The sequence below is a fragment of the Dasypus novemcinctus genome, chromosome 12 (assembly GCF_030445035.2).
Source record: "Dasypus novemcinctus isolate mDasNov1 chromosome 12, mDasNov1.1.hap2, whole genome shotgun sequence".
NCBI classification, from domain to species: domain Eukaryota; kingdom Metazoa; phylum Chordata; class Mammalia; order Cingulata; family Dasypodidae; genus Dasypus; species Dasypus novemcinctus.
The window spans coordinates 100,411,559-100,436,703 of NC_080684.1; the positions used below are offsets into that span (position 1 = coordinate 100,411,559).

Consider the following 25,145-nt stretch of genomic DNA (forward strand, 5'->3'; position numbering starts at 1 on the left):
TCCAGGGTCTCTGAGGAGAGTGTTTGCTGGAAAGTCACAGGACAATTAGTCTCTAGTTTTTTAAGGATCTATTTTTTTTTTTAGATTTATTTTTTATTTATCTATTTCCCCATCCCCACCCCCCCAGTTGTCTGCTCTGTGTGTCTACCCGCTGCGTGTTCCTCTGTGTCCGCCCGCATTCCTGTCAGTGACACGCGGAATCTGTGTCTCTTTTTGTTGTGTCATCTTGCCATGTCAGCTCTCCGTGTGTGCGGCGCCATTCCTGGGCAGGCTGCACCCCTTTCACTCTGGGCGGCTCTCCTTAAGGGTGCACTCCTTGCACATGGGGCTCCCCTACACAGCAGGGCACTCTCTGCACGCATCAGCACTCTGTGTGGGCCAGCCCACCACACGGTCAGGAGATGCTGGGTTTGAACCCTGGACATCCCATGTGGTAGGTGGACCCCCTATCCATTGGGCCAAATCCACTTCCCACTTAATGATCTTTTTTTTTTTTTTTAAAGATTTATTTATTTCTCTCCCCTCTGCCCCCCCGCCCCAGTTGTCTGGTCTCTGTGTCTATTTGCTGCGTGTTCTTCTTTGTCCGCTTCTGTTGTTGTCAGCGGCACGGGAATCTGTGTTTCTTTTTGTTGCGTCATCTTGTGTGTCAGCTCTCTGTGTGTGCAGCGCCATTCCTAGGCAGGCTGAACTTGGCTAAACTTTCTTTCATGCTGGGTGGCTCTCCTTACGGGGCGCGCTCCTTGCGTGTGCGGCTCCCCTACGCGGGGGACTCCCGAGTGGCACGGCACTCCTTGCACGCATCAGCACTGCACGTGGGCCAGCTCCACATTGGGTCAAGGAGGCCCAGGGTTTGAACCGCGGACCTCCCATGTGGTAAACGGACGCCCTAACCACAGGGCCAAGTCCGCTTACCTTAATGATCTTTTAATGTTGGGTTTACCTATAGACCTCGGCCCCTGGGAGGAGATATGAGGTGAACTCACTCATAGCCAGCTCCTAAGACCACTGCAAAGTAAGCAAAAGAAAGGGCCCTAGCCAGCCCCTTTCCTAGGGTCAGCCTGCTTGTTCAGTCTAGAAACTGGACTCAGATGCCCCCAAGACTTCTAAGGTTCTGGAGATGCCCAGAGACAAAGCACCTGATCCCCGGAATGTGGGGATAGCGAACAGGGCTCCCCAACTTCCAGGATGCAGGCTCAGCAAGCAATCCATTCAGTCAGATCTAGCGGTGGGATTCCCTCAAATTGATGAATGCATTTTATCCTCCCATAGGATAATTGGTGGCTCTTCCAGTATTCCCCTTTGAGATGAAGAAAAAGGCTAATCTTTTCCTGCCACACCAATGGCCACAAGATGGCTGGGAGGGGGTCCTGCATGTGATCCTGAATTCCAGTTAAACTGTATAAGAGAAGAGAGGACAGACATGAGGGCCAGAGACGACATAGCCATGTATTCTTGAAGGGATAAGGAAATTCACTCCATTTACTAAACCTCTCCCCTGTAGAATAAGGAACCTCTTCGTGTGTCATCAATTAAGAGTAAAAAGTTCCTGGCTTTCCTAGCTCCTTGTCTACTTCCTTATACTAATATAGCCTGTACATGAATTCAAAATTATCTTATTTTGTATCCAAGTATGCCTAATCCCTACAAAGCTGATTAAGTAATATAGACCCTATAGGCTTTATTTTCAGAAAGGATGTAGGCTGAAAGTGTATTCAAAGTTACATCCAGACGGAATGTGGGCAATATGTTAATTCAAGCTTACCTGGAATGTGGGCGGTACGTTAATTCAAGATCTGGTACTCAAACACACACTTAAAACTCTAAGAAACTAACAAAGAAAAGTCCTTTTTTCATAAAAGCACCTACATCCTCTATATAAAAGGGACCCAGAAATCCTATTCAGGGCTCGGCTTTTTGGACAGGAGTCCCTGAGCCCAGCTGGTCGTTAATAAATTTTTCCTTCTCAAGAATATTCCTGAGTCCTGGCCTTCAATACACAATCATTCAATCTCTCTGCTTCCACAACATTTCCTGGGGCTCGTCCAGATTCACAACGAAGGCCAGAGAGGGTAGCATTTCGCTGACCCTTTCGGACACCTCTGAGGAAGCCGGGAGGGCCCAGGCCAATCCCCAATCCAGGGCACGCCTGGAATCCTTTTAGTTCAGAAAGAGGTTGTGGGCTCTGCTGGACCCCTCCTGGGAAAAAAAGATTAGACACACCAAAGGGTTTAAAAGGAAATCCTGAGAATGAAAAAAATCGCCGCATGCCAGATGGGTAAGTCCACCCCGGGGGGCATAGTGTCAGGAAAGCCTAACTTTAAATGTTAGAAGGGGGCCCTGATCAGCTCCCAAAGAGGACCCTAGTATCTCCAAAAGTTCACGGGGAAGCCATCTTTTTCAGGTCTGAAAAGAAAAGAAACAAAAAGCCTGATGTTTGGTTTTAACTAACTGTGGGTTGGCATCTGGTTTGGCCTTGACTAAGAGAGTGAAGGTTTGGTTACAGTGGGAGAGGCGCTGATGGGTTGAAGGATTGCTCGCTGCCTCACTTTAAGGAAAAAGGGCCTGCTGCTGCTTGTGCCTTTATTTTGGCTGCGCACTCTCTCTCTTTCTGTTGCCATAGAAAATAAGGTGTCAGTATCCCAGGGTTTTCCAGTGGAATGTATCCTGAAAAATTGGTCTGAAATTGGAAATTCTTGGTTACAGAAAAGTGAATTGGTTTTTGTAACAAAGCTTGGTCTGAATATGAGTTGAACAATGGAATAGGTCATTGTTTTGGTGCTGGATTGCAAATGAGCTTGTTTTGTAAAAAGCAAGGGTAGGCAAAGAATCCTGTTAGAAGTTCTGTCTCTCAAGATTGCAATAATTAACAAGTTGTAGCTCAGAAACTGCCACACCAGAGAAATGGAAATTATGAGTCAAATTGATGGGCTTTGTATTTCTGTCTGTGTGCTGTGGCTCTTTAGTGTTTTTCAGTTTATTTGATGCCAGTGTATGTTTTCATGTCTCCGGATGGTGGTACTGAATTGTGTGAAATTGTGAACTTTGGTTAGGCTGCAACTCCAGAACACCAAGTCCATCCACTACAAGGGTGTCTCTTCATTCTTTCTAGAATGATAAGCATGGGTTCTGGCATGCCAGCAGGCTCCCCATGGGAGTCTCTTCTCAGGAATCTGGAAGTTCTGCCTGCTGCTGGTCCACAGAGCCAAGAAGCAGCCTCTGTGTGGAACCCTAAAATCCAGTTTAAAAAAGGAAAAGAAAAAGGGAACAAATAGATCTGAAACCTAGAAACCTCATGTTGTGTCTCCTTAAAAAAATGAGGAAATAAACCTCCAACTTCTCAGTTTAAAGTCAGTCATGCCTATAAAAGGTGTGAATAGTGATCGAAATTTAAAAAAAAATTTTTTTAAACCTCTTGTACCATCAATTAAGGCCAAAGAATTCCTAGAAATGCTGAATATAAAATTCTTCTGTTTTAATCCGTGCATAACCTGTGTTCAACTTTGAAATTTGTATTTAACTTTTTCAGTTTGCTTTTGTCAGTTTGCTTGCGCCTAGGAAATCAGACTTGGGGTTTACCTGTTACAGGTTGGATAACGGTGAAAGGCAACCTAAAAATGAATGTTTAAATGCCAATACTGTCTTACTAGTGGATTTAATGCATAACTCATGAGTGATATTTATTTAATTGCTGGAAAGGCAGAAGAACTGCACAGAGTTGTTACTAATAAAATTGTTTTAATTCCACGGTTAATAAATAAAGGTGCCCATATTAATTTTAAGTAAAAACTTTCTAAAAGCTAAGAGTTGAAATCATTGTATAAGTACCTTTATGTATAAACAGTAAAAAAATAAAAAAATAAATAAATTATACCAAATTATTACAGCGGAGTAGATGGAGCCTAGATTTCAGCTATTGTAATGGTAATCTTAAACTAATTTACCTTTGTTTATGGCTACTTCAACTCTATCTAGTGCTTACTGTAGTAATGGTAATTATAACTTAAACTTACCTTTAATTATGGTTATTTTATAACTAATTTCACCTACCCCTAGACTTCAACTATTATGATGGTATTATAAAATGAGTTTGCCTTTGCTTATGGTTACTGAAAGTCTGGCCCACCCCTTGCCTCTGCTTACGGCTCTAAAGCAAAGAAAAATTGTATCATAGCATTGGAAACATTTTGGTTATAAACCATTAATTAAGAAAGCCACAAAGGGGGGAAACCACCAACCCCTAGTCTGGAGAAGCCAGCCAAAGAAAGCCTTCAGGGAATGAAGTCAGCCTTAATTTCCTGTAGTTCCCCATTTTAAACCTTTTAACAGCCTTAAATAAGGGTAATTACTAATCCTATTACCAAATTTCAGTAGGCAAAGGAAAAGTCCGTAAAAGCTATGAAAAAATTCTTACTAAATTATAATTAAAGCAAATTAAATTATTATATTACATTCCAGAGCCTAAAAGTCAGTATGCTTTTAAGATTATTCACAGTTTTAAAATTTTATCAAAGGCAAGAAGTTTTAAGCCCCTGTAAAGAAAAGAGAAAAAAAAATAACATTCTTTATTTAAATAATAACCATTTCAACTTATTTAGCTTGAGTGTTATCTTTGGTTTGTAGGATACCAGGTTAAGAGGTTAACATTATATGTATTGGATATTTAAAATGATAAAGGCTATAAGTTTGTGTTTAATGAAATTGAGTTAAAAAAAAATGTAAATCTGCCCTCTCCTAAATGTGTAAAGTAAAATCCATTGGTTGCTAATTGTAATCTAAGGTAAATTAACCAGTCTATGTAATTGTGCCTAGGTGTACACCTAAACAACAAGCCACCCATCAGTTTCTAGTGTGAACATCTTCCAAATTAAAGCATGTGAATGCCTAGTTCTAAAAAGCCATTATTAATTAAAAATCTAAATTAGTATTAATGGCAAAAAGTAACTTCATAACAATAAAACTTGTCTGGAAGTCACCTCAATGTGCATATTCAAGTGGTGGTTATGAAAAGTTACCTTGATTCCATTAGGAGTCTTCAGTTTTCATTTTAAAAATAGGAAAAATGGTTTTTCCTCTACTGCTAAAATAAAATACCTGAGTACTTTATGTCTTCATGATAAAAGTAAAAAGCAAAGTACTAAAAGTTCATTTAATATATAACACATTGCATTAAAAATGTTTAAAAGATATACAAAAATCAAGAGATAAACTTTAGCATTGTTAAACTCTCTTGTGCATTCAAACTGGGCATCCAATACACTGCAGGGTACTTCTCCTTGTGAGTTATTGGCTAGATTGATCACTGACCCTTAAAATAATAAAAGTATCTACTACATCTCTGGTAGTGCTCCTAAAGTGGATGGGAACTACTTCACAGTTTCAAACTCCTGCAGCCGCCAACAGTGACTCAATACAGCCAAATGTACAAAGGTATCGTCTCCAGACTGGCACTGTTTCACAGTGCCAGAGAGTGCTATGCACCAGGCTGGTAAAATCTACTCTCTAGTTTCTCTCTAGGGTCAACGGTGCTACAGCTTCTGTGAAGAACATACGAAGTGGAGCAATGAATACCAGAATGTTGTAAGTAGAACTTAAATACAATTGGCAGTATAGCTTGCTCCCATGTAGAAATAACCTGTATGGTATTGCAAACCTGAAGCTTAAAGCTATTAATTGCAGCTCAAGAAAAGACTTATGCATTGAGTAGTACATTAATTAGTATTGAGTACTGTACCTATATCCTATTCTAGATGTAAGTCTGACGACTATGGTAATACATGTAGTAAATTATATGCAAAAGGACATTGAACATGTGTTAAAAGTCCTGATCAATTTCATTTTCTGAGTAGTTAATGAACATGTCTGTAAGACAAAAAATGGCTACCTTGCTTAAAAGCAGTGAAGCCAACAGTCTTTTTAATTGAAAAAGCCACCAAATTAACTTGGGGGCAACCTCTCACAGTCTCTACCCTACATCAGGTAAAGAATGTGCTTGAGCTCAGGGCTACCAGTAGCTTACAGGGAGTTGTTTAATTAATACCAGGCTCAATTACTAGAAACCCCTGAGGTGCAAATAAAGGTGTGTCAAACTCTCAACCCAGGTTTCCCTACTACCACTTATTCCAGCACCTGTACTAGTACTTAAAGTTCCATAGTATACCCAGGGTAAACAAACCAGGGCAGCTAGCTTGGGGTTCACCCTAGAAACTGATGGATGGCTTGCTGAAAATGCTCAGGTCTACCTGCCAGGAACAACACAGTGAAAAATCCATCATGAACTTCACCAAGGCACACATCTGGAAGGAATGCCCTAATCAGCTTAGCAAAGTGGGTTTTCAAAAGACAAAGTCTGGTAAAAACAGTCAAAAAATTTTTCAGGAGTTACTCAATTGAAGCCAAAATATAAGAATTTCACTCTGTAGTTCTGATAACTCCATTAAAGCTAAAGGAATATCCAGCTTGGTATACTAATCCTTAATAAAGTCAGCTACCCAAGAGTGCCAGTTCACCAGAAGCATCTGACGAAACACACAAGTGCCAGACATTAGACAGTCTGAGATACCTCTTCAAAAGACAAAGCTAAGTAGTATCTATATCAAAATCAACTGTTTCCTTCAACTCTAATCAGAATGCCTATTGCTAGAAAAAAGGCAAATGAGACTTCCCTTTAAAGACTTTGCCTCTTTTCATCTCCTTTAGCTTAAATGAAAAAATAAATGCCTCTTCTCATTCCTCTCCTCTACCATAAACTAATATTGACAATTTATACCTAACCCCATTTTCTATTGCACTTTCTCTCTGAAGTTAACATATACATACTGTTTCCCACCAACTTTAGGAAAATGCCGCTTTTGCGGACACCTGACCTTTTCTACTTCTGTGGTCCAGTGTCCTCTTAGTGAGACCATATATTCTCAAAATTTAAGTTTATTTCTTCCAGAATCAACATCTTGTTAGCCATATGAAAACTTCATCCAGCTTCATACAGGATGCCAGATCCGTCTTCCTCCAATCAAAACAGAATAAGAGAGTTTTTTATACCTTGTCAGGTAGGGACTAGAGCCCATAACCAGCAGGAAGTAACTACAGAAGAAAGATCATCTCCCTTCAGCACCCCTTTAAGAGTAAAGGTGTAAACTCTCTAAGGGGGGAATAAAGCAGGCTAGTAAGATAAGGAATTAATAGATGGATCTGGAAGCAGGCAGAAAGGCCACATGGACATCAGTAACCACCAAAATGGCTGCTGGAAAACCCCCACCCCCAGGAGTCTGCTATCTAGAACAAAGACTTCTTCTGAGAGCAAGGAAAAGGCCCAGATATTCCCCAAGGACTTCATCATTGGGCCCTTACTGGGGGATTGATAGATGGGGTAATAATGAATCAAAACAGAAAAGAGCTGAAACTCCTCCCATGCTCTCATCATACTTCAATGCTTAGTCCCCTTAATAATAACTAGAGTACACATTTTAATAAATAATACTGTAAAAACACAGACAGTAGCCCACCTCATAACTCCAGAAATAGTGATGCCAACCCTTAATAAACTTAGGCTTGGCTTCAAAGGGGGGAATACAATACAGCCTGTGCATGAATTCAAAATTATCTAATTCTGTATCCAAGTGTGCCTCGTTTCTAAAAAGCCGATTAAGTAATATAGACCCTATAGGCTTTAATTTTCAGAAAGGATGTAGACTGAATGTGTACTCAGTTAAATCCAGATGGAATGTGGCCAATATGTTAATTCAAGCTTATCTGGAATGTGGGCGATATGTTATTTCAAGACCTATCTGGTACCCAAACAAACATTTAAAATTCTAAGAAACTAACAAAGAAAAATCCTTTTTTCATAAAAGCACCTACGTCCTCTGTATAAAAGGGACCCAGAAATCCTATTCAGGGCTCGGCTTTTTGGACAGGAGTCCCCGAGCCCACCTGGTCATTAATAAATTTTTCCTTGTCAAGAATATTTTTGAGTCCTGGCCTTCAATACACGGTCACTGAATCTCTCTGCTTCCAGAATAGTACCACTCCAATCCTTCCAGTGAAAAAGGCTTGCAGGGTTTTACCCCTTACTGGAGGTAACTAATGGGATGCAGCCCAATTTCAGTCTCCTCGGGGGCAGGGCTTCTCTGGACCCCTTAGATCTGTACTTAGCAGCTGCCCAGGGATTTTCCTGGAGGAACTAAGCTGGAGGGTCCTGCAAGAACTTTCTGCCGTAGACAGACACTGGGAGCTTTGCATCCCGGTGATTCTAAAGTCAAGTCTTTCCCTAAGCTAAACTAAGTGTGTAAGATTCTCTCTTCTGTTCTAATCTGTGCTTCCTTTAACTTTGTTAGTATGCTCGTGCCTAGGAACTTGTAATTCAGACTTGGGATTTACCTGTTACAAACTGGATAAGAGCGAAAGGTAACCTAAAAATTAGCCTTTAAATGTCAATACTATTAATGTCTTGCAATTGAATTTGATGTATAATTCACAAGTGGAATTATTTCGACTGTGAGAAAAGTTAAAAACTTTGCAAAGTTGTTACTAATAAAAATTGTTTTAGTTGCTTTAATAAACTGAATTACCCAAACTGTTTTTAAGTGGAAACTTACTAGAAACTATAACTAATATTATATAGATACCTTTATATTATAAAACAGCGGAAGGATTATACTGCTGTAACTGGGTAAATTTAGCCTAGACTTCAGCTACTGTAATGGCAATCTTTGACTAACTTACAGTTGTCATACAACTGTCAAACAACATACAGTTGTTTATGGGTACTTTAGGTGTAGCTTGTGCTTGTTATAATAATGGTAACTATAAACTAAACTTACCTTTAATTATGGTTATTTTGTGACCAGCTTCCCTTCACTCTTAGACTTCAGATATTGTGATGATAACTATTAACTGAGTTTGCTCTGTTTATGGTTACTTCAGGTCTAGTCTCATCCCTTGCCTTTGCTTATAGTTATTTCATGACAACTTCTGCCCCTTATGGCTCAGGGGAAAGAAAACTTGAGTCACCCCTATCTCCTGTCCTTCCACTTGTGCCAAAAACCCTGCTTTCTCTCTTGACTCCATGTGTGGACTAAATTGCTGCCTGGTGGAACTCTCAACCCTCGGGGCTGAACACCTACTCTTCCAGCCCAGTGGCTGTTGGAGTCCTGTTATCTCCAAGGGCTGGGAGTGGGGGCCTCCTACCTAGAGTGTTGATGTTCCTAAAAGCAGGAATTCTTGAGAGAAACCAGTTTCCCTGAGGCTTTAATGACCTCAATGAGTGCATACTGGAATTAGTCTTGCTCATCCAAGGTCTGCCCAAGTCAAAATGGAAAATAAGCAAAGTTCTGAAGCAAAGAATTGGAGACATTTTGGTTATAAGTCAATAATTAAAGAATGAAATTCTTGTGCAGAACGGCATGGTCACAGTGCAAATTAGATTAATTAGAAATAGCCTTCAAAGAAACCTTTTAAATGTTATTTTACAGTTTAATTTTGTAAAACAATGAAAGTTTTAGGTTACTTTAGTGAGTTGTGTTTTTGTGTCTCTCTATTTGTGTCTGCCTATTTGCTGGTGTATCTTCACACATCAGGATGGTAATATCAAATTAACAAATGAAAATTCTTAAAAGAGCTCTATTCAAATAGTTAAAATTAAATATGTGCTTATATATGTAAATGAATATTCCTGGAGCCCACATTAGGATAAGCAGGATGGAAAGGTCATATAGAAAGCTGAATATAGAAACTATTGGAAAAGGGAAAATGATTTTTCTGAGCTCTTTGACCTACCCAGCCCCCCGAGTGTTGCCTTTGAGAGAGCTCTGAAGGAGGGGCTAGGTGTGACACATTAAAACTTTATCTTCTATGCTTGGGAATTAAGAATCAGTTTGCCCTGTTGAAGCCAGATAGTAAAATATGGAAACAACAGATGGATCTGGAACCTGGCAGAAAGTCCACGTGGACATCAATAGCTCCAAGATGACTGCTAGAAGATCCTCCCCAAGATTCTGCCTTTCAGGACAACACTGGGAAGTGGACTTGGCCCAGTGGTTAGGGCGTCCGTCTACCACATGGGAGGTCCGCAGTTCAAACCCCGGGCCTCCTTGACCCGTGTGGAGCTGGACCATGTGCAGTGCTGATGCGCGCAAGAAGTGCCGTGCCACGCAGGGGTGTCCCCTGCGTAGGGGAGCCCCACACGCAAGGAGTGTGCCCCGCAAGGAGAGCCGCCCAGCGCAAAAGAAAGTGCAGCCCGCCCAGGAATGGTGCCACATACATGGAGAGCTGACGCAGCAAGATGACACACACACACACAAAAGAAACACAGATTCCTGTGCCGCTGATAAGGATAGAAGCAGTCACAGAAGAACACACAGCGAATGGACACAGAGAGCAGACAACTGGGGCGGGGGGGCAGGGAGGAGGGGAGTAATAAATAAATAAATAAATCTTTAAAAAAAAAAAGACAACACTTTCTCTGGAAGCCAGGAGAAGCCCCAGATATTCCTCCAGGACTTTATCATTGGACCCTCCCAGGGAACTGATGGGTGGGTTAATCAATCAAAACAGTAAACAGCTGGAATTCCTCCCCTGCCTTTAGCAAAGGGATGGAATAATTCATGGTTCAAAAAGCAGGCACAGGGAAGCGGACTTGGCTCAATGGATAGAGCGTCCGTCTACCACGAGAGGTCCACGGTTCAAAGCCAGGACCTCCCTGACCTGTGTGGAGCTGGCCCACGCACAGTGCTGATGCGCGCAAGGTGTGCCATGCCATGCAGGGGTGTCCCCCACGTAGGCAAGCCCCACGCGCAAGGAGTGTACCCCATAAGGAGAGTCGCCCAACGCGAAAGAAAGTCCAGCCTGCCCAGGAGTGGTGCCACACACATGGAGAGCTGATGCAGCAAGATGAGGCAACAAAAAAAAAAGAGACACAGATTCCCGTGTCGCTGACAAGAATAGAAGCGGACACAGAAGAACACACAGAGCAGACAAATGGGGAGGGGAGGTAAGGAGAGAGAAATAAATTAAAAAAAAAAAAAAAAAGCAGGCACAAGGCCTGAAAGTGCTCTTTCACCTTGGACTCCTGGTCCTGCCTTTTGTGCCCTGCTCTTGTCGTTTTTCATCTGCCAGTATGGCCACACAAGTAAAACCTGCATATTTATAATCTATACTGAAAGTGTAGTCTGTAAATCAGCCCTCTTTATCACTTTTCAGCCCCTTCCTCTTCACCTGGGACCCATGGTCTGTTAATCTCTCCCATTTCTCATCCCTCCCTGCCTGAATAAATTACTGGTCTAATTCATTCGACATGCTCTTGAAATTCATTTCTGCAGCATAGTCAAGAACCTAGACAAAATCTGGTAACATTGTAGTTCTCCAATTTAAACCTTTTAACCAGCCTTAAAATGAGGGTGGTTAATAATCCTACTACCAAATTTCAGTTTGTAAAGGAAAAGTCTTTGAAAGCTATAGAAAGATTTTTTCTAAGTTGATATTAAAACAAACAAAACAACTGTAATATATTGCAAAAACCTAGCAGTCAATATGCTTTTAAGATTAGTCACAGTTTTAGAACTTTATTTAAGAAAAAATGTTTTAGTCTCCTGTAAAGGAAGGAAAAAGAACATTCCTTGCATAAACTGTAATCATTTCAATTTTATTTAGCTTGAGTGTTAGCTCCCTAGGTTTGTACAATACTAAGTAAATAAATTAACATTATATGTATTACATCTTTAAGATGGTGAAAATTTTAAGTTCATGTTTAATGAAATTAAGATAAAGAAGAAAATGTAGATCTGCCTCTCTTAAATGGATAAAATTCATTGGTTGGTAATTGTAATTTAATAAGCTTATTTTAAGGTAAAGTAGCCAGACTATGTAGATAGGGTTAATTACTAGAAGTTTGTAAAAGCATTTTCTACACTGAAGCATTTAAATGGCTAATTCCAGAAAGCCATTATTAATAAGAAACCTAAATTGATATTAATAACAAAAAGTAATTTCATAACAGGCAAACTTGTCAGAGGCCACCTCAGTCTCCATATTAAAGTGGTGTTAAGGTCCTGAGAGCCTCCATGTTGCTCGAATGTGGTCACTCTCTAAGCCAAACTCAGCATGTAAATGCATTATCTTCCCCCCAGCATGGGAAATGACTCCCAGGGATTAACCTCCCTAATGCCAAGGGATTACTACCAATCACCAGGTGGTGAAGCAACTAGAAAAAGACCTTGAATAAAAGGGTGACATGGTAAAGACAAATGAGTTTAAATGGCTAAGAGATTTCAAAATTAGTTGGAAGGTCATCAGAGGGGTTGTGGTTACACATATCTCAGCAGATCCCAGAGAAAGCCAAAGTAGATACAACGCCAGGTAATGGTGCTCCTGAGGGCTACGGAGACACACAGGTTCTACGGTCATGGCAGATGGCTCTGGAGTTCAGTGCCTTGCCAGTGGGCCCTACTTTGGAATTTGTGCCCCTGAGTGTGATGGAGTTGGACTCAGATATGACCTCTCTACACATGCCTATTCTGTTACTTTTACTGAACCTGTGGTTGGTGCTGGGGTTGGTGTATTCTCAGGAGACTTGAATATCTGGACTGTCCATGTGCCAGGTGGGCCCTGAGCCCCAGCAGAGTTGCAACACCTACTCTGTGGTTTGTTGGACCTACCCAGGTGAGCTAACAGGGAGGTGAGGATAGTCAACCATCACACCAGGTAACCAAGAGAATCTACAATTGTAAGCAGGAGAAATGCATCCATCAGCCATGTGGGATCTAAGCCCTCTCTCGATTTAGAGATGAAGTGAACATCACTATCCCAGGGTCTGCAGGATGGAGGAATAGAATATGGATTAGAGTGGACTTATTGGTATTCTACTACTATAGAACTACTGTGACTCTAGCAATGGAAGAAACTGTATCACTGATGTGGAGACAGTGGCCACAGGAGTTGGTTAGGGCAGGGAGAGGGAAAAAGAGGTGTGATATGGGGGACCATTTTTGGGACCTGGAATTGTCGTGAATGATATTGCAGGGACAGATGCAGGACATTATATATATATCCTGCTATAACCCACCGAATGGACTGGGGGAGGCTATAAACTACAATGTAAACTATAATCCATGCGGTGTAGCAGTGCTCTTAAATGTATTCATCAAATGCAATGAATGGCCCGGACTGATGAAAGAGGTTGTTGGATGTGGGAGGAGTAGGGAGGGTGGGGTATGTGGGAACCTCTTGTATTTTTTAATGTAACACTTTCTATGACCTATGTATCTTAAAAAAAAAAAAGACAACTTCTAAAAATCCTTAAAAAAAAGATATTTTAAAATAAAGTGGTGGTAAGGAAAGATAATCTTAATTCCATTCAGAATCTTACATTTTCATAAAATAATTGAGAAAGTAGTTTTTCTTGTGGTGTTAAAATAAAATACCTGTTAATTAACATAATCATGGTAAAAGTGTGAAAGAAAAAAGCAAAGTACTAAAAAGTTAAGGCCATTTGATATATTATATATTGCATTGGAAATGTCTAGAACATGTATAAAGATTAAGAAGTAGACTTCAATATTTTCAAACTCACTTGTATATTCAAGCCAGGCCCAAATACCCTGCAAAGTATCTCTTCATTGAGTTATTGGCTAGGTTGGTCACTGATTCCTGAAACAATAAAAGTATCTACTATATCTCTGAACATGCTCCTGAAGTGGATGGAGAGTACGCTGCAGTTTCAGACTCCTGCAGCAGTCGGTAATGGCTCAATATGGCCAGATGTGCAATGGACATTGACTCCAGACTGGCTCTGTTTTCTAGTACCAAAGGGTGCTATGCTCTAGGCCAGTGAAACACTGGGAGCCTACCTTCCTAGCTTCTCTCTAGGATCAACAGTGCTGCAGTATGCTGGCTAAGTAAAGGGCATACCAATTGGAGCAATGATTATTCGAGTAAGTATAACTTAAAACAAAATTGGTATTATGCCTGCTCCCATGGAGAGATAAAAATGTATGGTACTGCAAACCTGAAGCGTAGATCTATTAATTGCAGTTCAAAGAGGAACTTGTGCATTGATTAATATTAAGTACTGTATCTACATGCCTGAAGATTATGACAATATCTCTTCTAGATCATATGCGGAGGGATACTGAAAATGTTAAAAGTCCTGGTAAATTTATTCATTTTCTAAGGAATTAACGAAAGTGCCAATAAGATAAAGGAATGGCTCTCTTAAGTACTGTCTTTATTTTGCTTCCCATATGCCTATCTTGTTGTTGTCTTTCCTGTCTTTGTGAGTTTATGTCTAGGGCAGTGCCTTTCTTCATACCTCTCCTAGCTGTCTTAAGCATAAACACTGCTGTGGAAACTGGGGTTAGCAGTATATACTCAAACCCAGCAGGTCTACCATAATCCCTCCCAGGAATTAACCAACAGCATAAAAGAATGCAAGGAAGAATGGTGTTTCCCATCAACTCTGGGAAGATGCAGCCTCTGAAGGCACCTGGCCTTTCTCACTCTCGTGGTCCAATATGTCATGGCTATCCTCTTTATACTTTCAGTGGGACCATGTATCTTTAAAATTCTAACTAAGCTTATTTCTTCCAGAATAACGCCTTCCAGAACAAGATATTAGTCACATGAGGATTTCTGCCAGTTTTAACCAGTGTTGGACCCACCTTTCCTTGACCTTAATAGAAGAGCCAGAGAGGTTACACCCTGTCAGGCAGGGACAACTGCCCTAATCAGCAGGAAGTAACTACTGAAGAATGACCATGGCCCCTAAGCATCTCCTTAAGAATAAAGGCATGAACTCTTTGAAGAGGAAGTCAAGGAAAGTCAGCCAGGATAGCCAGGGAAACGAGAAGATAAGCCACAACATGGCTGACAGACAACATGGCTGCAAGACCTCGCTGAGACCTTGAGTCTAACCTTGAGGTCCCCATTTCTCTTTCCAGGAGCTCCCTTTGGCTCCACATAATCCACACAGGCTGCACCATTGGTGGGGTAACTAATAACAGCTGGGGCCCCTCCTGTTAGCATTAGCAAGAGAAGGAATAATTAACAGTTTAAAAGGTGACCTCACAAGCCAAAGCCCACTCTCTCTGCCTAGAGGAGCACTGACCGTATCTCTGCGTATTTCCATCCTTCTCTCCCATTTCTCAGGAGGCTCTGTTCTTTTCCCCTATTTTCCAATAAATTCTTTTTACTGATCTAACCAAACTGGCGTGTTCTTAAGTTCTTTTACACAACAAAACCAAGAACCTAGAAGAATCCAACACTTCCTTGTGTTCAGTGCTACTTTTTAATTACAGTTTGTATATTGTGTTTCTTTTTAGACATAATGGTATTACACACTGAATAGCCTGAAATATATTATAAACATAACTTTTAGATGCACTGGGAAAACAAAAAATTCATGTGACTCACTTTATTGCATTCTAGAATGAAATTCAAAATATCTCCAAGATATGCCTGTATTCAGATGAGGAAACTGAGACACAGAGAAGTTAAATAATTGCCCCAGGGCAACTAGTAAATGACAAAGTCAGAATATTAACTCGGGCATCAGACTTCAGAGCCCTCAACTCATCTCCATCATTCTACATTACTTCTCTTTATTTTATTATTTTTAAAAATTTTCTCTCTCCCCACTCCTTCGTTGTTTGCACTTGCTGTGTCTGTTTCATCTTCTGTTTCTTTAGGAGGCACCAGTAACTGAACTCAGGACCTCCAATGTGGGAGGAAGGTACGTAATCGCTTAAGCTGCCTCCATTCCCTGCCTTGTTGCGTCTCTCATGTTTTTCCTCTTGAGTCTTGTTGCATCATCTTGTCGTCTTTCAGCTTGCTGTGCATGGCCAGTTCACTGTCCTACTCATCCTCTTTAGGATGCACTCAGAATCTCTGCTCTCTGCTTTGTTGGGTCTCTCATTACGTTTTTTCTTCTTTTGTCTTTCTGCATCATCTTGTTGTATCAGCTTGCTGTGCCTGCCCATCGTGCTAGTTTACTGTCTTCTTCAGGAGGCAGTGGGAACCAAACCACAGATTTCACATGTGGTAGGCGGGAGCTCAATCACTTGAGCCACCTCTGCTTCCCCAATACTTCTCTCTCTCTTTTTAAAAAAAAATTTACTGAAGTATATCACTCATACATGAACATACATAAACAATAAGTATATAGTAATAGTTGTGAACTTACAAAATAAACATACATAACATCACACAGGGCCTCATACCTCACCCTACCACCAATACCTTGCATTGTTGTTAAACATTTTTAACTAATGATTAAAGATCATCATCAAAATATTACTACTAACCAATGTATTTTTCCCCTAACCCACCCTTATTATTTTTTAAATAAATTTTTATGACAGAAGTTGTAAACTTACAAAACAATCATGTACATGTGCAGAATTCCCAAATAACACTCCTCAATCAATACATGACACCATGGTAGAACATCTGCTACAGATTTATGAGATAATATCATCTGATTATTACCAGGTCCACAGTGTACATTTGGTACACATTTCCCATACTCCCCCATTATGAAAACAATACATCTTTGGCATAGATGCAAGAATATTACATTGTTACTGTTAACCACAGTCCATAGGTCACTCCAGTTTTATTTTTTCCATGTTTCTCCACATTCACACCACCCTGCAAAAGTGATATACATCTGCTCTAACTCACAAAGTACACTCTTGCATTTCTACCATCAACCACAATAATCATCCATCTCTGGGTTTACTGTGCTTTTTCATCCCTAGATTATTCTCTAGCATTCTGTCAATAGGCATTTACATCCCTGGACTACCATTTTCAGCCAAATTCTCATTTATTTATTTTTATTTTTTAAATTTAATGTCTTATTTGTTACTCTTAGAAAGTCTTATTTTTGACTGGACTTTGAGGTAGAAGCTCTCAGAGAGGACAGTCTCTTGGCAATCTGTTCTTGACATTTTTCTTTGGCCTCCTTTATTCTCTTTGCCCAAAATTTAGCATAGTCTGCAGCCACTTCCTTATTTTTCTTGGTACGCTGTTTCTTCAGGGCAATAAGCCTGAATATGTTGCAGGACTTGGGGAGTAGGAAGACACTGAATCTTGGGTGCTTTGGTCCTGGGTTTCTTACCTTCTTTGTTCAGGGGTTTTCTCACAACATACTGGCAGACATCATCTTTAGAGAGATTGAAACGTTTGCGGATTCTGTTAGCTCTTTTGGGTCCCAGGCGACGAGGCACAGTAGTATCGGTTAATCCAGGAATATCCTCTTTTTTTACAATAACCAAGTTGAGAACACTCAGATTGGCATCCACAATGGAACCCCGAACACGTGTGCTTTCTTTCTCCAGTCCTCCTTGGTCTGTAACATGAATGTCCCTTACTCAGTAAGAGGTGGACACAGCCATGGGTCAAGATACCCTGCTTCATGGGGAAACCTTGTTTGTCATTTCCACCACTGATTTGGACAACATAACCCTTCCACTCTTTGCCCAGAGCACCAACAGCAACTTCTGTGGTCATACGCTTTTCATAAAAGGTACGAAGTCTGCATTCATTGTCCACTTCAATGAGCTTCTGGCAGCCAGTGGCTGGGAAGGAGATGTTCAGCTTCATGCTGAAGCAGCTGATTGCCTCTGAAAGCCATGAAAAAGAGCCACATTCCCATTTATAAACCAGCTGTTATTCACTATAATGTGTTATCATCAACACTGTACATTTCCACACTTGTAAAGCTAACTAAAACTTCTACATACACTAAACATCAGTAGTCCATCTCAGTCCTCCTCTTATCTCCTTTAAGAATCCACCACCTATCACAAGGGTTTGAAGATATTTACCTACATTTTCTTCTAGAAGCTTTATGGTTCTTGCTTTTATATTTAGGTTTTTTATTCATTTTGAGTTAACGTTTACATAAGGTGTGAGACAGGGATCCTCTTTCCTTCTTTTGGCTATGGATATCCAGTTCTCTCAGCACCATATGTTGAATGGACTTTTCTGCAAAAGCTGGGTGGGCTTGACAGGCTAGTAAAAATCACTTGACCAAAAATGTGAGGGTCTGTTTCTGAACCATCAATTCGGTTCCATGGTTTATGTGTCTGTCTTTATGTCAGTACCATGCTGTTTTAACCACTGTAGCTAGGTAATATGATTTAAAGTCCAGAAATGAGTGTCCTCCAACTTCGCTTTTCCTTTTTAAGTTGTTTCTGGCTATTCGGACCCCCTACCCTTCCAAATAAATTTGATAATCGTGTTTTCCATTTACTTTAAAAATGCTGATGGAATTTTTATTAGGATTGCATTGAATCTGTATATCAATTTGAGTAGAAATGACATCTTTTTTTAAAAAAGATTTTCTTTTCCCCTCTTCCCGCCCTACTGTTTTTCTTAAGATTTATTTTCCCCCTTTCCCCTCCTCCCACCCTGCTGTTTTTGTTGCCTGTGTTGTTTTCTCTTCTCATTTTCTCTCCTCTAGGATTCACCGGGATTCGATCCTGGAGACCTCTGATGGGGAGAGAGGTTCCATGTCAATTGTGCCACCTCAGTTCCTGGTTTCTGCTGCACTTCACCTTGACTCTCCCCTTGTCTATCTTCTGATGTGTCATCATCTTGCTGTGTGACTCACTTGTGCGGGACACTGGCTCACCACACAGGCACTCACATGTGCACTTGCGTGGGCACTGGCTTGCCATATGTGGGCACTCACAAGGTCACTGGCTTGCCATGGAGGCACACTTTCTCTTCTTTTTCACCAGGAGGCCCTAGGGATCAACCATATGGTAGGTGGAAGCTCTATCACTTCAGCCACATCTGCTTCCCAGAATTGACATCTTAATGATATTTAGTCTTCCAATCCATAAGCATGGAATGGTTTTCCAATTACTTAGGTCTTTTTTTATTTCTTTTAACAATGAGTTGTAGTTTTCTCAATACAAGCACTTTACATCATTGGTTAAGTTTACTCCTGAATATTTGGATTTTATCTGTCCTATTTTATTTTCACCACTCTTTTGACACTTTTAATTACTTTTATTGATATAGTCGTCATTTCTAGACTCTCTTCCAAGCCTCTCTCTCCTGTTTTTCCTTTTCAGGCTGTAGCACACCCTTTAGTATTTCCTGCAAAGCTGGTCTTGTGGTTATAAACTCTCTCAGTTTCTGTTTATCTGTGAATATTCTAAATTCTAAACTAATGCTTTTCTCTTGTTGCTCTCAGAATTTTCTCTTTGTCTTTGGCATTTGACATTCTGATTAGAATGTGTCTTGGAGATGGTCTATTCTGATTTTTTCAGATGGGAGTATGTTGTGCTTTTTGGACGTGGATATCTATGTCCTTCAATAGAGTTGAGAAATTTTCTACTATTATTTCCTCAAATATTCCTTTTGTCCTTTTTCCTTTCTCTTTTCCTCCTGTCTCTTTTCCTTCTGGGACACCCATGACATGTATGTTAGCACATCCTTTGCTGTTGTTTAGTTCCCTGAGACCTTGTTCAATTTTTTTTATGCTTTTCTTCATCTGTTCTTTTGTATGTTCCCTTTCAGAGGCCATTTCTTCATGCTTACCAATCCTTTCTTCTGCCTTCTCAAATCTATTATATGAGTCATCTACTTTTAATGTCATTTATTGCACCTTTCATTCCCACAAGATCTGCTATTTTTCTATGTATGCTTCCAATGTCTTCTTTTTTTTTCTTTTTTTTCCAATGTCTTCTTAATATACTTAATCTCTTTAGCCATCTCACTGAACTTATTTTATTTATTTTTTTTAAACAAATCAATTTTATTGGACATATTAATAAAGCAAAAAATTCATCCAAAGTGTACAACCAATGGTATTTGGTATAATAGTTTTACATCCATCACTTCAATCATTATTAGAACATTTTCACTTATTTGACAAGTTTGATTACTATTAAAGTTGAATGTTTTTCCTAAATTTATTGGAAATTTTAAATATTTCCCTTTGAGACAAGTCTCTTTAAGCCTTTTGCCAACTTTTACATTGGCCAGTCAAAAGGAATTTGTTTTCATTTGTTTGTTTTGTGTGTGTGTGGTTTTTTGAGTAGGAAAGCTTTAAATATTAAGGATAGCAAACTATTACATCATATGTGTGACTGCTATATTTTACCAGGTTGTCTATATTTTTACTGTATTTAATTATTAAAATATATTTTTTAAAAATATATTTTTAAAAAATATATATTTTTTATGTCTTCTTAATATCCTTAATCTCTTCAGCCATTTTATTGAATTTATTAAGGAGATTTGTTTGGACATCTATTAGTTGTCTCAACACCTCTATGTCATCTGGAGGCTTATCCTGTTCATTTAATTGGGCTATATCTTCCTGTTTCTTGGTGTGGATGGTAATATTTTGTTGGTATCTTGGCATCTGGTTCACTAGATGTATTTATTCTGGGTGTGGTTTTTTTCTCTCTCTTTTTTTTAGGGCTTCCTGCCCTTTCCTTCTTGCTGGTTGTGTAGGAGGAACCAAGGATGTAGTTGGTGCTATAAGCTGTGGGGGCTCAAGCTGCCGTCATTGCCCCAGGACCAATGAAGTTTCTCTCAACTTTCTCCTTTGCCAGGGGTAGGGACAGAGACACAATGTGTGGAATAATTCAAGTTGTGCAGGCCTAGACTCTGGTTACCCGGAGAGGCTGATGAAGCTTCACACCCCTTTATCCCCAGAATTGGAGGTGCAGGTGTAGGCAGCAATCTACGCAGTGCGGGTCCAAGATGATTGCAGTTGCCCTTATAGACTTCTGATTATTCAGTCTGTGCCAGCCAAATATACCTGCAGTTACCTGAATACACCAGTGCAGGGCCCCCACCTTCCTCCCTGCCAAAGGTGGGCTGAAGCCTGGGCAAGGGCTGCAGGCCGATCTGGGTGAAAGGAACCAGTTTCTACCATCACTGTGATTTTCAGGCAGTCTGGCTTCCCCTCATGCTGGGAGTGGAGTCAAAATGGCAGCTACTGGCCTCTTTCCAACTAGGACAGGTTCAAACTTTAGCCATTCCTAGAGTTATACCCTAGCCAGCAGAGTTTACTAATCAGTAGCTGAAGTCAATGGCCAACCATCTCTTCCTCCCCTATTTTTGGGAAATGGAGTTTCCAACTCCAGCCTCAGAATAGCTCCTGAGATGGCTTGCACCACCAGAGTAGGATTATCACCGGCTTCCGCAGCATGTCTTGTATTTTCCTGGAGAGGCTGATGCAGGTCTCCACAGCTTCCTCCCTGCCAGAGATGGGGCTGGGGTTTATGCTAGAACTACAATATGATCTGAATGTGTAGGAAAGGGTTAAGTTTAATTTTCACAAAGGGGAAGCCAGAGCAGGCTCTGCCTTTGGAGGAAGGAGAGAAAGGGGTTCTACCAGCTTTGGCGTGCCAGGAATTTGAAAAGTGGCGCCAAAATGGGGGGGCGTCAATGGTGAAAACCGAGGGTGGGGCCAAAGTGAGTAGGGTCACTGGTGAGGACTGGGAGTGGGGTCAAAGTGAGAGGGGCAATGGTGAGAAGTGGGGGCAGGGCCAATAATGACAGCAGCCCCAAATTTGAAAAGCACGCCAAGAGTGAAAGTAGCACTGAGCCCACCCAGCCCACAAGAGTGTAGAGAGTATGGGAGCAACAAATGACAGCAGGAACCACATAACTTAGTTAGACATCTCAGATAGGCTGTAACCCTTGAAGTACCCAATCAAGGGGGAACAGGGAGGGACCTGCCTGTTAGGTTTAGTTATAAATATCACTGTTTCTTGTTGTTCGGTGCGCCAGCCATTTTATCCAGGTCCTGCACCTGTTCTTGCAAGATCATTAATAAAATTCTTTTCTCCTCCACAATTGGGTAAGCTTTTATTCTCTCACAGGTGCAGCTTTCTTTCTAACAGATAGGAAGAATCTGGTCCCTACCAGCATTGTGATTTTCAGTCTGCCCTGCTTCCTCTTGTGCCAGGTGCGGAGTTAAGATCATGGCTACCAGTCTCTTTCTGATTTGTACAGGTTCAAACTTTCGCTGTTCTTAGGATTATACTTTAGCCCATCAAATTTACTAACCAGTAGTTGAAGGTGGTGCCCAATAGTCTCTTCCTCCCCTGTTTATGGGAAGTGGAGCTTCTAATTCCAACCATGGAAAAGCTCCTGAGGTGGCTTGTGCCGCCAGTGGAGGATGGGTACCAGCTTCCAGGGCTCTACTTACATCTCTGCAGATGGGCAGTCTCATGCTTCCATTCTTTCAAGGATGTTGCAGGATGCTCTTCTGGTCTCCTGGAACCCCCAAACAGGTGCCTTAGATAGCTCTGGGTGATTACTAACTGCCCTGTAGCAAGGGCTAATTGGAGGAGCTCCTTACTCTGCTGCCATTTGTTGGTTATTTTGTTACTTCTTTTTTTAACAAAAGTCCATCAATTCCTCCAATGTGCTATTTTACTGAGAACCTTGACATCTTCACAATGTTCTCTCCATCGTATGTCTTCACGTCATAGATTAAATATCCTTTCTCTGCAAAGCCTTCCCTGCTATCTTCCCTAGAATTGGTTAGATTCCCCTGCTACGTTCTCTCAAAGCATTTGGAATTTCTGTCATAACTCTCACTCTACTTTACTGTAATTACTTGTCTGACTTAACTAAACTTTAGGCTGTGTGAAGCAGAGATAATGACTGTCTTGTTCACCTCTGTGTAACTAATACCTGGCACAGGCCCTCAGATACATTAGGTGCTGGGTAAATTTCACAAGGTACTTAAGTCTTCCTTAACCCCCTTTCCAAAAATAATATGCTGTTTCTCTAAGGGCCCTGCTCATGTGGCACATATTTCATACTTTATATTTTGTTATACATGTATTAAAATGATATATACATGAATCCTTTTACTATGTGCTTGTGAAAAGCAGGTATATGTCTTACACATCTTTGCAAACTCTGAAGTGACTTTGACTAATTTAGCTCCCGAAAATTAATTAAGATGGCAGAATGACATCCTCCCCACAGGAGCTTTAAACAACTAGCAAGAACTGGCAGGAACATCTTTCACAGTGCTCCAGAAGCACTTAAAGGACTACAATGCAATAACAGGTCGAGCACAGAATCAAGAAAAAGTCTACTTTAAAAAAAGGATCCCAGCTCCCATTTCCCTCCCTCCCTCTGTATGTGTGTATGTGTGTGTGTGTGTGTTAGCTCCTGGCAATCAAGGAAAGCTCTGTTATAACACTAACTGGATATAAGCTTAAGGAACTGATGCCTCAGAGTCCTAAATTCCAGCAATAACACATTAAAATATCGAAATGTCCAGGTTTCAACAAAAGATTACAAAACATACAAAGAAATGAGAAGTGATAGCCCAGGCAAAGGAGAAGATTAAAGCATTAGAAATCATCAGTGAGGAGAATCACACCTGAGATCTGCCAGACAAAGGCGTTTTTTCTTTTTTTTTTAGGTATTGGGGGCCAGGGATTAAACCCGGGACCTCATATATTAGAAGGTGACACTCAACCACTGAGCCACATTGGCTTCCCTTAGCTGTGTTTTTTTTTTTTGTTCATTTGTTTTGCTTGTTGTTTGTTCCTGTTTTTTTCAGGAGGCACCAGGAACTGAACCTGGGACCTCCCATAAGGGAGGGGGATGCTCAACCACTTGAGCCACATCAGCTCCTAAAATGTTCCTAAACTGCTCAAAGAGCCAAAGGAAACATGGGCAAAGAACTTTAAGAAATCAGGAAAATGAAAGATGAACAAATACAGAATATCAATAGAGAGATGGAAATTATGAAAAGGAACCAAACAGCTGAAGACCACAGTAAACAGAAATTAAAATTCCCTAGAGGGGTTCAATAACAGATTGGAGCTGGCAGAAGAAAGAATCAGGGAGCTTGAAGATAAGACAACTGAAATTATCCAGTCTGAAGAGCAGGAAAAAAAATGAAGAAAAGTGTCCAGAAGCTGAAGAGCCTGTGGGATATCATCAAGCATGCCAATATATACATTGTGGGAGTTCCAGAAAGAGAAGAGAGAGAGAAAAGGGCAGACAGAATATTCAAAGAAACAATGGTTGAACACTTCCAAATTTTTTACAAAAGAGATGAACATACACATCTAAGACAATAAACTCCTAACAGGACAAACCCAAATTGACCTAGACTATTCCATGTTATAATGAAACTGTTAAGTGCCAAAGATAAAGAGAGAATTCTGAAAGCTGCAAGAGTGAAGCAACAAGTCATATACAAGGGAGTCTCAATAAGATTAAGTATTGTTTTCTCATCAAAAACCATCAAGGCAAGAAGGCAGTGGGATAAAATATTTGAAGAGCTGAAAGCAAAAAACTGCCAACCATTCAGCTGTAAAAGTGAAGTCCTGAAACATGCAACAACATAGATAACCTCAATGACATCATGTTGGGTGAAATAAGCCAGATACAAGAGGACAAATATTGTATGACCTCACTGATTTGAAACAATTAGAATAAGTAAACTCATAGAGTCAGAATCTAAGTACAGGTTACCAGGGGATAGAGTGGGCTAACCAGAATAAGGGAATGGAAAGTTAAGGCTTAAAATATAGGGGGAAGCAGATTTGGCTCAACTGATAGAGCATCCACCTACTACATGGGAGATCCAGGGTTCAAACCCAAGGCCTCCTTGACCCGTGTGATGAGTGGGCCCATGTACAGTGCTGATGAGCGCAAAGAGTGCCGTGCCACACAGGGGTGTCCCTCGCATAGGGGAGCCCCACACACAAGGAGTGTGCCCCATGCGAAAAAAGTGCAGCCTGCCCAGGAGTGGCACCGCAACACAGAGAGCTGATGCAGCAAGATGAGCAACAAAAAAAGAGACACAGATTCTTGGTGCCGCCAATAAGAATACAAACGAACACAGAAGGACCCACAGCAAATGGACACAGAAGAGCAGACAACTGGGGTCTTAAAAAATATATATATATATATTTAGGGTTCCTATTCTGAATGATAGAAATGCTTTGATAATGGATGATGATGAGGTTAGCACAACATTGTGAACGCAATTAATAGCACTGAAATATGTGTCTGAATATGACTAAAAGGGGAAATGCTGGATTGTATATATAAACAAAACAAAATAGAAAACAATCCATTTAAAAAACAACAACTGTGAACCCTAAGTTAAATATAGACTTTAATTAATAGTACAGTTATAA

At 40.6% G+C, this 25,145-nt stretch overlaps 1 protein-coding gene and 1 pseudogene across 6 annotated transcripts in view; both read right to left on the minus strand.

The window, feature by feature from the left end:
- The window catches only part of MRTFA (myocardin related transcription factor A), a 307,327-nt gene that overhangs the window by 98,961 nt on the left and 183,221 nt on the right, over positions 1-25,145 (minus strand). The gene's annotated exons all lie outside the window — the stretch shown is intronic.
- On the minus strand, positions 16,733-17,691 carry LOC139440077 (small ribosomal subunit protein eS6-like; annotated as a pseudogene).